Source organism: Typopeltis vanoorti, chromosome 23, assembly GCF_054136105.1.
Source record: "Typopeltis vanoorti isolate ZY-2024b chromosome 23, IOZ_Tvanoo_1.0, whole genome shotgun sequence".
Classification (NCBI taxonomy): Eukaryota; Metazoa; Arthropoda; class Arachnida; order Uropygi; family Thelyphonidae; genus Typopeltis; species Typopeltis vanoorti.
Genome location: NC_143571.1, coordinates 73237127 through 73254263, shown reverse-complemented (window position 1 = coordinate 73254263; position 17137 = coordinate 73237127). Strand labels below are relative to the sequence as shown.

The window sequence follows — 17137 nt, the reverse complement described above, 5'->3', positions numbered from 1 at the left end:
AACTTCACTTTGTTTAGCATGCATGTTGTATGAAAGGAGAGAAGGTTAGCACTCTCCTTGATAAGGATGAACTGGCCTCTGGGCCTAATACATATAAGGTTAAGGCACTGCCGCTTACTTTGTGGCACTTAACCAATTTTTTTGCCAGCCTAGTTGGCTGAGTAGTTACTGTATCTGCTCCCCAGCCGAAAGGCTGCATGTTCAAATCCTGCCATGGGCATGGATGTTTGTGATTGTCAGTGAAAAATACTAGTGGTGGTGATGGACCATAGATAGTGTTGGTGTAGTTGAGTTGACACGGTTAGCTGTAGTTGGTGGATGAGTGGTGGAGTCGAAGAGCTGTAGAGTGGGTGCCCTCCTTTGATGAGTCTTTGGACTCCTTGGAGGTGTCATGTAATAATAATAATAATGCATGATGACTGTGACGGAAGGATGTCTTTCACTATGCAGGGTCTTAAATTTCAATTGTTTCTAATTATTATTATATAATTATATATATATATAATGACTACTACATGCAGTTCATTCAGCTTATCATCATCAGACCTCCATGGAGTCAACAGTCATCATGGGAGATTCCACTCTCACACACAGCTCATCATAGCTTGACCACTATCTCTGCACTCACCACACTTTCCGAAAATGCATTCCAATCATCCATCACTCTATGCATCACTCTATCCATCACATTATGCTATCTTGCTCTATATGCCAAAAAAAAAATCAGGGTAGTTGGTGGAAGTACTAGAAGCTTACATCATCAGCAAATTCCTGACATATACCCTCATGGGGTGCACAGGATCTTATGATAGTACTACATGAAAAGTTACATAAATACTAACTTCCAATCAACAATTTTCCTCCAGATTAGCCTGTTATCTGTCAAACATTCCAATAACATCAGATCTTATATTTCTATCTTTTAGGGCACTTTTTCTATCTTCTAAGGTTCTTTCCCATCTAGATGAGAAAGAACTACAAAATATTGTAGTTCTTTATTGGTTGAGAGCTCCTGATAAGATGTGTTATTTTAAGTTATCATTGACAATTTTGCTTGAATATTACGTAGTTTTTGTATGCTTTTCGTATCTTAGTGTGTCTGTTTGTGTATTTTGGTGTTGTTTCAATTATTAATTCGATAAGATACGATAACGCATGGCTCCGGTAAGAAGAAAAATGGCGGCTAGTAATAATGATTCGCCATCTTTGTTCAATAACAGCCATGAAGGAGATTATTCAGTGTACTATCTGCAAAATGTATGCGTTGCGGAGAGTGGGTTGGAGTATGGTTGGATGATGATAGTAGAATGAATGTGTGCAGAAAATGTAAGGAAAATGAGGAATTAAAGTGTGTTTCGGATCGTGAGTATGATATTTTTGTCAAATTTCAGAATGTAGAAAATAGCGATATGATAAGAAATTGCAAGGCTGTACCAGAGAGCTGTGAGGGCGTGAATGTAGAAAGTGTGAATGAAGGTATTAATACAGAGCAAAGGTTTAACAGATAATAAAAAAGATGAGATAGATGCAATGAGTGAGATCGTGCTGTTGAGCGGAGTGATACAAAGAGCAAAGCAGCAGCTGGAGCATATGCACAAATGTCTACCGAGTGCACCAGCCAATAAAAAAAAAGTATGATAGGCAAAATAAGAGTATGATTGTCAAATGTAAACAAATGAAGGAGCGAGTGCTGTATGGAAATTCGTTAGTACGAGGTGTGATAGCAGAGAATTTGACAAAATTGTACCAATCTGGTGCAACCATTAAGGACGTAAGTGAGTCTTTTGCTACCTCAAACAATTCATTCAGGTCCTCTATCATTTTAATTTTGTCTCCTTTCAAATCATTCGTACCTGCCGCAACTATCATTTCCTTCACTCTTTGCTTTTGCTCCCTAATAGAGTGAAAGAAATGATAGTTGTGGCAGGTACGAATGATTTGAAAGGAGATAAAATTGAAATGATAGAGGACCTGAATGAATTGTTTGAGGTAGCAAAAGAAAAGAGTGAGAGAGTTAGGATGATTAGTCTTTTGCCGCAGTATGACAGTGAAGAGTTTAGAAGGAGGGCCATAATTGCAAATGACTTTATGCGTGGGTTATGCAAGACGAGTGGTGTGGAATTTGTGGATGTGTGGAGTAAGTTCGATGGGCGAAAGGATCTATATAAGATGGATGGCTTGCATTTGAATGGTTACGGTGTAAGGAGACTTGAGAAAGTGTTGCTGAATGTAGTGGATGTGCAAATTCAGGGAAACTAGATTTATTAAGGGGTGGGGGAAGTAGATATGCAAACCTTAGGGAGGCAGTTGAGTGTATGAATGAGTATAATATGCCCGAGCGAATAAGGACAACAAATCAGAATGGGATAGTTAGTATAAAGCATCAAGGTAGGAATGAGGCCATTGGAGGTCTGCAATTCATGTATACTAATGGTAGGAGTATTAGGAACAAGAAGGAAGAATATTTGGCCTTGGTTGGCACTTCCAGACCACAGGTTATTGGCATTAGTGAAACATGGCTGACTGAAGATGATATAGCGAGTGGGACTGAATGTGAGGGATATAGTGTGTCCAGGAATGACAGGGAGAATAAAATGGGGGGGGGGGGGGAAGCAGTATTATTGATGATAGCTGATGAGGTGCAGCCAAGGAGAATAGAATTTGAATTGCAGGATAGAGAAAAGAGCACATTTCAGGCTATTTGGTGTGAGATTGAGGCTAGCAGAACAAAATATACAATTGGGCGCTGTTATAGACCAGGTGATGGAATAGATGGTGGAGATAGCATGCATAGCCAATTTGATGAAACGAGTGGAACGAGGGTAATTATTATGAGGGATTTCAACTATAGTAACACTGATTGAAAGGAGGAGAGGACATATATGAGGAAGGAACTGGATTTTATTCAGTTACTGAGGAATAACTATCTGAGACAGCATGTAATGGAAAATACTAGGAGTTCGAGGGTGCTTGACCTAGTAATAGTATCTGAGAATTTGACTGTAATGAATATGACCATATTGCCACCTATTGGTGAGAGTGATCATAGGGTCTTGACCTGGAAAGTGGCTAAATGTGTGAAATTAGAGTAAGAGAGGGTACATGTGGAATTACCATGCTGGCAAGTATGACAAGCTTAGGAGATTGCTTGGTTCAAAGCCATGGCATGTAAAACTGCAAGGTCTGGATGTTGATAGGGCATGGGAAGCGGTCAAGGAGCATTTGCAGGAGGTTATGACGGACTGTATACCTAGAGTCCGAATAGTAAATCAAGTAGGGTTTAAATGAATGAATAACACCATTAAGCTTGAGCTGCAAAAAATAAACAACTGTGGAGGAAATTTAAGGAGAAAGGTTAACTGCAGGCACATGAACGGTATAAAGCCCATGCCAGAAGGGTAACAAGTGTGGCAAGAAAATCAAAAGCGGATTTTGAAAGAACATTAGCCATGCAGGATAAAGAGAATCCCAAACAGTTTTTTCGATATGTTGCAAGTAAAGAAAAAATGTATATGGCAGAATGATTTTCAAGAATGCCGATGGTAGGGAGGTAACCGAATCAGTTGATATAGTAGAACTACTGAGTGAGCACTTTGCAAGTGTATATCATCCTGGTGGTGACATTGCAGAAATGGAAGAACCAACAGCTTATACGGGAATTGTGGTGAATGAAGTGGAGGTGAATAGCCTATTACAAAACCTCAATATCAATTCATCTGCGGGATAGGATGGTATACCAGCTCGTGTCGTATGAGAAGCGGCTAAAGAATTGTCAGTGCCTTTGACAATTTTATTTAATTTGAGTCTCGGGTCTAGGTTAGTCCCAAAGGGGTGGAAAAAAAAAAGGGGGGGGGGGAATAGTTCCACTGCATAAAGGAGGTTCTAAGACTGCTGTTGAAAATTACCGGCCAATCAGCATATCAGGAATTGTTGACAAGTCTTGGAGAAAATAGTCAAGAAAAAAATACAGGATTGGATAGATGAAAATGGGATACTGTATGGGGGACAACATGGTTTTGTGAAGGGTAGATCATGCCTCAGTAACTTGCACACATTTTATAACACAGTGACGGCTGAACTGGATAAGGGTAACGGGTTTACAGTGATTCTACTGGACCTTGCCAAGGCCTTTGACAGGATACCACATGGAACCCTAATCAGTAAACTAGAGCAGATGATGATGGATATAAGGTTGGTGAGATGGATGGGAGGGTGGTTGATGGAGAGATATCAGAGGGTGGTTTATTCAGGAGTAGAGTCCAAAAGATGGCCTGTGACTAGTGGTGTGCCGCAGGGTTCTGTTCTTGGCCCACTACTTTTCAATTTGTTCATTAACGATATAGGAAAGGATCTGAGAGGAAGTGTTCACTTGTTTGCTGATGATGCAAAGTTGGGTAGAGCAATTGTGAGTGCACAGGATGTCAAAATTTTGCAAGGTGATTTGGATAGTTTGGAGGACTGGGCTAAGGAAAATGGATGTCAATTTAATGTGGCAAAGTGTAAGGTTATGCATTTTGGGGTGAAAAGATTAGCAGCAGTATATTACATTGGTGGAAACTCACTCCAGGAGATTGATGAGGCTAGGGATTTGGGAATGTTGGTGGATAGGGAGTAGAAGTTTAGGGGGCACATTGCAAAAGTGGATAAATCAGCTCATCAAATCACTTGGTTGCTGAAAAATACTTTAACAAGCAGAGACAAACAGGTTATTGTTCCTCTGTATCGAGCCTTAATAAGACCTCATCTAGACTACTGTGCCCAGATATGGGCACCAGTCTCGATGGGGAGAGGATCCAGAGACGAGTGACCAAGATAGCAGAACTATGGAATGAACCTTACGAGAACAAGTTGAAGATTTGTGGGCTGCAGAAATTGGTTGATAGGCGAAAAAGGGGTGATATGATTCACACATACAAATTACTGAAGGGTTTCTATAAGATTAATTCAGAAGATATTTTTGAGAATAGGACTGGTAGTGGGAGGACTAGGAGCCATCTATGGAAACTTGGTAAGAGTGTGGTTAGCAAGGGTGGTAGAGCTAGGTTTTTTTTACTTGGAGAGTGGTAAATGGGTGGAATAAGCTGCCAGAGGCTGCTGTGGGTGCCATGACTGTAAATGAGTTCAAAGAGAAGTATGATAGATACTGTGTGAATGTTGAATAGTTTTTCTTGACATGATGTTGGGCCTCCTTCGATGAGTCTAAGGACTCCTTGGAGCTGCCCGTAATAATAATAATAATAATAAAATAATTAGTTAAAACTGGTTTGAATGCGGTATTGTATACAGTAGTTTAGTGTTTTGAATAATCTCTCTCTGAGTCACTATAAATTTTTCGGTTGACTTCTTACCACACCAGCTTTGCTAATTCCACTGTCTATTTCCAAATAGTTTGCAAAAGTCTAAATAGCTGAAATGTTTAATTTCTTCTCTAGGTTCTCCATTCAGGAAGCAGTTCATGTTTTCAATGTCATCATCAAATTCCTGATATATATATACCCTCAAGGGGGTGTACAAGATATGACAGTACTACATGCGCAATTACATCATTACTAACTTCCTATCTACAATTTTCCTTCATATCAGTCTGTTACCTGTCAAGACTCCAACATTATCAGATCTTATATTTCAATCCACCTATATCTTGGTCTTCCACTGGGTCTTTTTCCTGCCAACCTGGCAGAGAACACTTGTTTTGCTAATCTTTCCTCTCCATTCTGTTTAAGTGCCCATACCACCTGAGATTAGCTATGATAAGGCATTCCTGGATGCTGACAATGTCAAGTTCTTTCCTAATATCCTCATTTTTAATATGATATTGCCATTGTTGCCATCTGTTCATGCCCCTAATCTTTCTCAGGACTCTCAAATCTACGGCCTCTAGTCTTTGGTCAAGTTTAGAAGTTTAGAAGTACAAGAGAAGAGTGTGTTTCAGATACTGAGTACTCTGGATGTCAGTAAAGCTTTGGGACTGGATGGTATTTCACCATGAGTTTTGAGAGAATGTGCTAGGGAACTGACAGTGCCTTTAACCTGGCTCTTCAATTAAAGTCTGGCTGTGGGAAAGGTGCCCAGGGAATGGAAGGAAGGTAAGACAGTGCCATTGCATAAGGATGGTAACAGACTGTAAGTGTCTAATTATAGGGCAGTCTGTGTGTCATCAGTAGTTAAGATCTTGGAGAAAGTAGTGAGGGACCGTATACAGCATTGGGCAGATGAGGGTAATGTTATCTGTTAGAGTCAACATGGATTTGTGAAAGGGCGCTCTTGTTTTAGCAATATGCTAGCCTTTTATAATAAAGTTACAAGAACATTAGATGAGGGAAAGGCATATACTGCAATTTTCTTAGACTTAGCGAAGACATTTGAGAGGATGCCACATGATAAGCTGATATTTAAGTTGCAGCACATGGGTCTGGATGTCAGATTGGTCAACTGGATTCAGGATTGGCTGTCTGATAGGTATCAGAGAGTTGTGTACGGTGAAGCAGTTTCCAGGAGGCAGAGGGTTACAAGTGGGGTGCCACAAGGCTCAGTACTAGGACCTATATTGTTTAACCTTTATATCAATGACATTGCCAGTGGATTGATATTCAGGGGATATTCAGTTGTTTGCAGATGATGCAAAGCTAGGAAGGATTATTAGTAATATTGCAGATGTGGCGGAATCAAGAGCCCTTTGCTCAAAGGTTTCCATGTAGAAGTTAGCGATTGGGGGGGGTAGTGGTGGGCCCATGGCTGTACCTTCTTTCTGTAGGTAAAATTTGTTTTGCCACACAAAGTAACCGGACTGTAGTACATGGGCAAAGAGGGCCGTAATGTCAGGCGGAAATCTGTTCTGTAGTAGGAGAATTGTGTCATTGATGGGGACATTAGTAAAAAGGGCAGAAACGTCAAAACTGACTAATAAGTCGTCTTTGTCGAGTGTTATGTTTTTAATTTTGTTTATAAAGTATTGTGTGATTTTTATGTGTGTGTGTGGGGGGGGGGGGGGGGGATGACCTACCAACTCCTTGAGTGTTGCTGCTAATTTCTTGGCTAAGTGGTAATTGGGACTGTCTATTCCTTCTACGATTGGTCGAAGGGGCACATTTTGTTTGTGTTTCGGGACCCCATATATTCTGGGGGGGGGGGGGCAGGCGTAGTGGAGTTTGAGTTTTTTAACCGTGTCTGGTGGCCAAGAAGTGACGGACTTGAGTAGTTTCTCTGTTTTATCCTTTATCCTTTTTGTTGGGTTATAATTTACCATTTTATGTGTGTTGTTATTGGCTACTAGTTGATTCATTTGAAGTACATATGTTGACCTGTCAAGGACAACAGTGGCATTGCCTTTATCCGCTTTCGTTATTATTATGTTTTGTTTGGCTTTTAATGACTTAATTGCTGCTAATTCTGTTTTTGTGAGATTGTTCTGTGTGGTTTTCTTAGTGTTCAGGACATTACTAGTTTCTAGTCGTATTTTATCTGCTATATTGTTAGGTAGGGACCTGATGCCTCTTTCAATGTGGTAAATAAAATCCAATTTGTTTACCTTTTTAGGTGCTATTGCGTAGTTAAGTCCTTTATTCAGTAGCGTAAGTTTGGCATTGTTCAGGGTGTGGCTTGATAGGTTGATCACATGGTTCTTGCTTGCGGGTGGTTGGTCGCTCCTTGTCTCCCTTGTTTGTTGTTCATTGTTGGTGTTTATCAGAGAGGAAGTCTTCTGATTGGATGGATTCCTGTGATTGGCCAAACAAAACATAATAATAATGAAAGCTGATAAAGGCAATGCCACTGTTGTCCTTGACAGGTCAACATACGTACTTCAAATGAATCAACTAGTAGCCAATAACAACACATATAAAATGGTAAATTATAACCCAACAAAAAGGATAAAGGATAAAACAGAGAAACTACTCAAGTCCGTCACTTCTTGGCCACCAGACACAGTTAAAAAACTCAAACCCCACTACGCCCCCCCCCAGAATATATGGGGTCCCGAAAATACACAAACAAAATGTGCCCCTTTGACCAATCTCAGAAGGAATAGGCAGAATTACCACTTAGCCAAGAAATTAGCGGCAACACTCAAGGAGTTGGAAGGTCATTCCCCCTCCTACATAAAAATCACGCAACACTTTATAAACAAAATTAAAAACATAACACTCGACAAAGACAACTTATTAGTCAGTTTCGACGTTTCTGCCCTTTTTACTAACGTCCCCCATCAATGACACAATTCTCCTACTACAAAACAAATTTCCACCCGACATTATGGCCCTCTTTGCCCACGTACTACAGTCCGGTTACTTCGTGTGGCAAAACAAATTTTACCTACAGAAAGAAGGTACAGCCATGGGCTCACCACTATCCCCCCCACCCCCAATCACTAACTTCTACATGGAAACCTTTGAGCAAATGGCTCTTGATTCCGCCATGCTAAGACCGACCGTCTGGCTTCGATACGTTGACAACGTGTTAGCGATCTGGCTGCACGGGCAACAAACACATTCCTTAGCCACCTGAACAAACAATACGAACGCTTACGATTCACCATCGAAATCGAAAACCAAAATTCGCTCCTGTTCCTAGACACACTAGTCACACGTCTTCCTTCAGGCAGTCTATCCTTCATGGTCTACCGACACACACTGGCCAATACATACATGCTAATTTATACCACCACCACCCATCACAAAAATATGGAGTCATTAACCCCCTTAAAAACAGAGCTACAACAATTTGCTCTAACTAGCAATCCATGAAACAAGAACTAAAAATCATCAGCGACACATTCATAAATAATGGCTATAACAAAAATACTATTAATAAAATACTCCATAAAACAACAACAAAAACGAATCTAGATTACAGTAAAACCATAGCCACCCCATAGATTAAACGGTTATTGGAAAAAATCAACAGAATCCTACAACATTATAACCTCAATGCCACCTTTAAACCACCCACTAAACTTAAAACCATATTCAATGCCTCTAAGGATCCTCTCCTCCCATTAGCACATCCTGAAGTCTATTGCATCCGCTGCACTTGTAACTTACCGTACATTGGTGAAACAGGACAGACAATCCCTATATGCAAGAAAGAACACATTAGACACATTAAATATAATAATTATGGTGAAGCAGGCCTCTCAGACCACGCACTCAACACCTTACACCAAATCAACTGGAAAAGCACCTGCTCTTTACACAGCACAAAAACTTGGTAAGAAAGGAAATTTAAGGACGCCTGCGAAATCCTGATAAACCACCCAAATATCAACAACAAAGATGGCATGAAAATTCCACGGATCTGGATGGCACACATTCAGCCTACCTAATATATAACATCCAGCATAAGTCAGAACTCTAGCCAATCTTCAGCTAGTATTAGAAACCATTCCATACCAACTGGCTGGAATGTACATGATGTTAATATATGTATATAGATAGATACTTGTTGTTGTGCCCAATGTATTTCTACAACCAACAGATAACTAATAATAGGACTCTAGCTTTGATGTATAATTTTCTCTTTTTTTTCTTTTTTTTTTTATTTCTTTTTTTTTTTTTTTCACCAGAGGTCAGGCCAACAATTGTTGTAGCAGTTGGTCAGTGTCTTTAACAAACCAGTTTGATTGTAGTGTAGCTTGTTTTCTGTGTATAGTTGTATGCTCCAGAAGATGACCTTGACATAAAGGTAGAAACGTCGAATGTAGATTTTAGTTATATTAAACTAAAGTTTTTATTCAAACACGGTAGTTGTCTCCATAATTTTCAAAAAGCATACATTCACATCTCCAATTCTGATATCATGTTTAATACCACTTTCCATCATAATGTGATCCATATAGATAATGAATAACAGAGGGGATAATGTACATTCTTGTCTGACACCAGATTTAACATTAAACCACCTTCCTGTACTTCCTTCAATTCCAACTGCTGACTTACAACTCAAATAAAGACTAAGTATTGTTTGATATAATGCCCCATTGATACCATATAACTGTAGTGTTTTGAATAGCTTTTCTCTTCACACCTTGTCATATGCCTTTACCAGATCTTACAGATCTTTGTTATATTCCCATGATTTCTCAACTATCTGTCGTAAAGTGAAAATCTGATCCTGAGAGTTTCTATTTGGCCTGAATCCAGCTTGTTCTTCACCAAGCTTATTTTCCACAATCCTTTTCAATCGTTTCTCAAATATAATTGCATATATCTTATCAGGAACACTCAGTAGAGAAATACCTCTGCAATTCTCACATTCAGTTTTATTTCCCTTTTTATATATGGGTACTATGAGAGCTCTACTCCAATCATCTGGAATTCGTCCCTCTGTCCAGGCCTTCTAAACTATGCAGTGCAGTCACTATAAGGTTTTTATACTTCCATACTTAAGCATTTCTGGTCAAATATCATCTACTCCAGCTGCCTTTCACACTTCAGGCTTTTAATGGCTTTTTCTACTTCAAGTATGGATATGTATTCTGACAGAATGCCTGGTCAGTTTTTTTACCACTGTGCTGTCATCACTGCTTGTTTCATTTAGCAATTTTTCGAAGTAATTACTCCATACTTCAAGGATATCTTTTTCTCCCGTTTTCATGCCACCTTTATCATCTCTAACTCCTTTTACAGCACTCTTTCCTCCATTCCTAAGCTTCTTCAACAACCTCCAGAATATTTTGCCACCTTCTTGATATTTATTTTCTATGTTCTTGCCAAAGTCCTCCCATGACTTTGTTTAGCTAGTTTTACACAGTGTTTAGCTTTCTTACATTTGTCTCTGTATTATTTAAGAGCACAAGCTGACTTATTTGCCAGGAATTTTTGATATGATTTCTTCTTTTCCTTCACTGCCTCTTTAACTTCCTGTGTCCACCATGGAGTTCTAATTTTTCTATCCTTGCAGACAACTTCACTACATGCCTCTCTAGCTGAATCAATCGGGGCTTTCTTCAAGGCTTGCCACTGAATCTCCAAGGTTTGTTTCCTGTTCTCAAACTCTTTCATTTTTTCTTCAATAATCTTTGTGTATTTTAGTCTACAGTTCACATCTGAGAGATGCTCCACTTTTATTACCTTTAAAACTTTCTTAAATGTTCTTCTTTTCAATATGAAATTCAATTTTATCCTGCTCAAAACTAAAGGGTGATCACTTCAAATTTCAAATCTGTCGTATAATCTTTCCTTTCTGTCCATATTACTCTATACACTCTGGTGTTCTGCATCAGGGAGAAAACATCACTATCAACAATAACATAGTCAATGAGACTTTTCTTATTCCTTGCCTCTTCTTCTTCTCCATATGAATTTGTGCGCATTTTTATGTTGGAACATTGTGTTATTAATTACCAGTCCATGTCCTGAGCAGAAATCCAACAGGTATTTGCCATTATTATTAGCTTTGCTCTTTTCTCCAAATTTTCCCAATATATTTTTGTATATCTGACAATCATTCCCTACTCTGCTATTCAGATCCCCAACAAGGACCAACTTTTCCTTTTTTCATTGTGTCAGTTACTTTCTCTAAAGCCTGAAAAAACCCCCCTCCCCCCACTTCTATCTTAGTAGAATCTTCTGGTTTTCATACGAAATTTATTACAGCAATTATTCACTTTGGTCAGGGAATCGTACAGACTTGTCCTGGATTTATTTACGAGTATAACATCTCGTATCTGTCCATATCACTCTACCTGAGACTGCCAGCCATTCAAGAAGACAAGCCTTGTATTTAGTGTTGAATACTATAGCTACTCCTTTTTCTTGAGTCATTGTCTGAATATAACATTTAGTATTTATTCCTCAGAAAGATCTCACCAGTTTTTTCCTTTTTTGTTTCTGTCACCCTTATTATGTCGATCTGGTATTTATCCAATTCCTCAGCTAACTCCATTTCTTTGCCATTCAGGCTTCTTATGTTGATAGTACCAATCTTGAACTCTGGTGATGTTGAGTTGGGGTGGGTTTTAGGATTTGTTCCAGTAGCTGACTTTTCACTGTTTGCCCTGGTTCCCTGGCAAAAACAACGGGGGCCTTGTTTAACAGGGCACCTCCCCAGCCAGCATGAAATTCTGTCATTTTCAATGTTTCTACCTATTTTCATTGTCTTCGTTTTTTTTTAATGCTGGTTTTCATACGAAATTTATTACAGCAGTTATTCACTTTGGTCAGGGAATCCTGCAGACTTGTCCTGGATTTATTTAGTAGTATAACATCATGTGCAAGAAAGCTGAGATTAACATTTCCACTTTTGATATAAGATTTAATACCACTTTCCTTCATAATTTGATCCATATAAATGATGAATAACAGCGGAGATAATGTCCACCCTTGTCGCTCACTTGACTTAACATCAAACCACTTTCCTGTGCCTCCTTCAATTCTAACTGCTGGCTTAAAATTAAAATAGAGACTATGTATTGCTTGATATAATGTCCCATTTACACCATATAACTGGAACATTTTTAACAGTTTGGCACCTTGTCACATGCCTTTTCCAGATATACAAAACTTAAATACAAATCCTTGTTATATCCCCATGATTTCTTAACTATCTGTCTTAAAGTGAAAATCTGATCCCGACAAACTATTTGGCCTGAACCCAGCTTGTTCTTCTCCAAGCTTTTCTTTCATAATTTTTTTAGCTATTTCTCAAGTATACTTGCATAAATCTTACCAGAAACACTTCAATAGGGAAATACCTCTATAGTTCTTTTGCTTGGTGGAACAGCAGGAAGGAGTGATGACAAGGGGGCCATCCCTGGAAGTTACGAAAAGACGCTGTGAGCAAGAGGGTGAGGAGTGGTTTCTTTGTGTGGAGGGTGGTTGAAATGTAGAATGCATTGCCTGAGAGAGTGGTGAGAGCAAGAACAGTCAATAAGTTCAAGGAGTGGTATGATAGACTTTGTGTTTCCTAAGAAGCTCCCACGATGAGTCTCTTGACGCCATGGAGGCATGAATAATAATAATAATTCTCACATTCAGTTTTATTCCCTTTTTTTTTTTTTTTTTTTTTTTTTTTTTATAGATAGGTACTATGAGTGTTCTACTCCAATCATCTGGAATTCAACCCTCTGACCAGGCCTTCTGAATTACGCAGTGTGTGGCCACTGCAAAACTCTTATACCACCATATTTTAGCATTTCTGGTCGAATATCATCTACTCCAGCTGCCTTTTCACATTTCAGATTTGTGATAGCTTTTTCTACTTCAAATACAAGTGTATTTGAATTTTCAATTTGCACCCTTCGATTGGAAAAGAATTGGGTTCGATTCTCGTCTTGATGAGGAGAATCCTTATATGGGCTTTTTCAATTGAAGGTGAGTTAGCCGCTCTCATACGGTGGTAGCAGGGTTTTTTCCTCACGGAAACTCAGGTTTTTCATTGAGCATACAGACAAAATGAACTTCTGAACACAAGCAATTTACAACAAAAAAAATAAAAAATACTGTTGTTAGACGATAGTTGCCGTTGATGGTAGTAGTTTCATATTGGAGAATTAAGTAGTAGCAGAGAAGATGAGATGTATTTAGCAAAGAAGAGTAGCATGCCCCTCCCATGATGAGTCCTTGGACTCCCCGGCAGTGACACGTAAAAATAATAATAATATATTCAAGATGGCATTCCTGTTGAAAGTGACGGAGGCCATGAAGAGGATGAGGAATGGAAAATCGGTGGGCCCCGACAGTATTCCAGTGGAGGCATGGAAGGCACTGGGGGAAGAGGGAATTGACCTGCTGTGGGACCTGCTCGTGAAAGTTTGCCAACAGGAAAATATACCTGAGGAATGGAGAGAGAGTACTCTTGTCCCCATCTACAAGGGTAAAGGGGATGCACAAGACTGTAAAAATTACAGAGGAATAAAGTTGATGTCCCACACAATGAAAATCCTAGAAAGGGTTCTTGATGGAAGATTGAGGAAGGAGGTGGAGATTGCAAAGGAACAATTTGGCTTCATGCCTGGTAGATCAACAACAGATGCACTCTTTCAGTTAAGGCAGATGATGGAAAAGTTTCGAGAGAAACAACGGGAGCTACATCTGGCATTTATTGATCTGGAGAAAGCATACGATAGAGTGCCAAGGCAAGAAGTCTGGAGGTGTCTGAGGGAGAAGAAGGTTTTAGAGAAATATGTCAGGTTGGTGCAGGAGATGTATAGAAATGTGAAGACAAGTGTTTGGACCTGTCTGGGACAGACAGAAAGTTTTCAAGTAACAGTTGGCTTGCAAGGGTCTGCTCAAGGGTCTGCATTAAGTCCATTTCTGTTTAACATTGTGATGGAGGTGGTGACAGAGGAGGTGAGAGAAGATGCGCCTTGGACAATGTTGTATGCAGATGACATCTTCTTGTGTGCAGATTCAAGAGAAGCTGGAACTAAACTGGAAAGATGGAGAAAGGTACTGGAAGAGAGAGGTATGAGACTGAGCAGAAGTGACAGAGTATATGTGTTGCACTGTGGGCGGTGGCCAGGAGACAGATCTGGATCTGGAAGGTGAGGGACTTTAGATACTTAGGTTCAACAGTGGAAGAAGATGGAGAAGCTGAGAAGGAAGTGGGATGCAGGATACAAACGGGTTGGAGGAACTGGAGACAGATGGCTGGAGTGTTATGCGATAAGAGGGTACCGATAAATCTGAAAGGCAAAATCTATAGGACAGTAGTGAGGTCAGCTATGACGTATGCTATAGAAACTGTGGCCCTGAGGAAAAATAACATCAGCAGGATGGAAGTAGCAGAGATGAGAATGCTTAGGTGGATGTGCAGTGTGACCAGAAAGGATCGTCTGAGAAATGACTATGTCAGGGGAACAGTGAAAGCTACGAACTTAGGAGAGAAAATACAGGAGGCAAGGTTGAGATGGTTTGGTCATGTGATGAGGAGGGAGGACGAATATGTGGGAAGAAGGGTCATGCAGATGGATGTGCAAGGAGGGAGGAAGCATGGGTGGCCAAAGAAGAGATGGAGGGAGCTGGTAGAAGAGGACTAGAGGATGAAGAATTTGGATGTGGTGACAGCCCAAGACAGGAGGATGTGAATGACCCCACTTAAGTGGGAGAAGCTGAAGAAGAAGAAGATTCCTGTTGAGCATTTTCTACCACCAGGCTGTCACTAGTTGTTTCATTTAGCAATCTTTCAAAGTAATTACTCCGTATATTAAGAATATCTTTTTCTTTAGTTTTCATGTCCCCTTTGTCATCTCTAATTACTTTTACAGTACTCTGTCCTCCATCTCTGAACTTTTTCAATAGCCTCCAGAATATTTTATCACCTTCTTGATATTTATTTTCTATGTTCTTACCGAAGTTGTCCCATGACTTTTGTCAAGCTAATTTTACACAATGCTTTGCTTTCTTATATTTTTGTCTGTATTCTTTAAGAGCACAAGCTGATTCACTTGCCAAGAACTTTTGATATGCTTTCTTCTTTTCCTTGATTGCCTCTTCCTGAGTCCACCATGAATTTCTGATTTTTCTATCCTTACCTCACTACATGCCTCTCTGGTCAAATCAAAGTTTTCTTTAGGGTTTGCCCCTGTATCACCAAGGTTTAAATTGTTTAAGACAAGTGATGTGAAGTCATATCACCCTTACCACAAGTTGCCCCACTCCTGAAAATACTTCAGGTGCAAACTTTGTTTGCTTATACTTGGATAAAGGATTAAACCAAATATATAATTTCTTGGTATCTTTAATTTATAGTATAACCAAGTGAAAAACTTTCAACATCTCCAAGGTTTGGTTACTAATTCCAAACGCTTTCAGTTTTTCTTGAATAATGTGATGTGAAGTGATATCACCCTTACCACAAGTTGCCCCAGTCCTGAAAATACTTCAGGTGCAAACTTTGTTTGCTTATACTTGGATAAAGGATTAAACCAAATATATAATTTCTTGGTATCTTTAATTTATAGTATAACCAAGTGAAAAACTTTCAACATCTCCAAGGTTTGGTTACTAATTCCAAACGCTTTCAGTTTTTCTTGAATAATGTTTATGTATTTGAGTGTACAGTTCACATCTGATAGCTGTTCAACTTTGATTTGTTTCAAAGCTTTCTTACACACACCCTTCTTTTCAATGCGAAGTTCAATTTTATCCTGCTCATATTTCAAATCTGATCACCTCCTATTTCAAATCCTCTGTATACTCTAGTATCCTGAGCCAGTGGGAAAATATCACTGTCAACAATAACAGTCAATGAGACCTTTCTTGTTTCTTGCATCTTCTCCCTATGTGAATTTGTGCACACTTTTATGTTGAAACATGGTGTTATTAATAACTAGTCCATGTCCTGAGCAGAAATCTAGCAGATACTTACCATTATAATTAGCTTTGCTCTTTTCTCTGAATTTTCACGAAACCTTATATGTCTGGTAATCATTTCCTACTGTGCTCTTTAGATCTCCAACAAGGGTCAACTTTTCATTTTTGTTGTATCAGCTGCATTTTCTAATGCCTCAAAAAATTCTTCCCTTTCTTCCTTAATAGAACCTTCTGTGGGACCATAAGAACAAATAAGTCTGATTGTCCAGTTCCCCATTTTTATATTAGCCCACATCACTCTACTTGATACTGCCTTCCATTCAAGAAGATCTTCTTCTTCCTTTCCAGGCTTATAGGCCAAGTGGCCTGTTCCAGACTCAATTCCATCTTTTTAATGGTCTTCCTCTGCATCGAGTACCTTTTGGGTGGTAATTTAGAATTTGTTTAGGTATTCTGCTTCTATTCATTCTTAGTATGTGTTCTTTCCATTTTTCTCTATAGCAAATCACTGTTTCATTTAGGGAGGTTGTAATTCCAAGTTTTTTTCTGATTTCGCTGCTTTTCATTTTGTCCATTATTATGACTCCTTCAGTTCTGCGCAGAAATTTCATTTCGGATGATTAAATTCTTCTTTCATCTGCTTTTTTTATTGTCCATATCTCACTGCCATAAAGTAAGGTTGGTTTAGCAACTGTATTGTAGATTCTTATTCGTGTGTGTTTTTGTACATAATTGGGTTATTTAAAAATTTTATTTATAATGGCTGTTACTTTTAAAAAGTTTGATATCTTTCGTTCTATATCAGCTTCATTTTCATATGACATTGTGCAACCTAAATATTTGAATGTATTTAATTGCTCTATTATTTTATTGTTTATTACTATTTT

At 39.0% G+C, this 17137-nt stretch overlaps 1 protein-coding gene and 1 non-coding gene across 2 annotated transcripts in view; one reads left to right on the top strand and one right to left on the bottom strand.

Moving 5' to 3' along the window:
• Positions 1-17137, bottom strand: part of LOC150093978 (ubiquitin carboxyl-terminal hydrolase 25-like) — a 551531-nt gene that overhangs the window by 525191 nt on the left and 9203 nt on the right. The window lies entirely within an intron of this gene.
• On the top strand, positions 23-144 carry LOC150093979 (U6atac minor spliceosomal RNA). The gene has a single exon (XR_016550363.1). It is a non-coding gene; the product is annotated as a U6atac minor spliceosomal RNA (small nuclear RNA).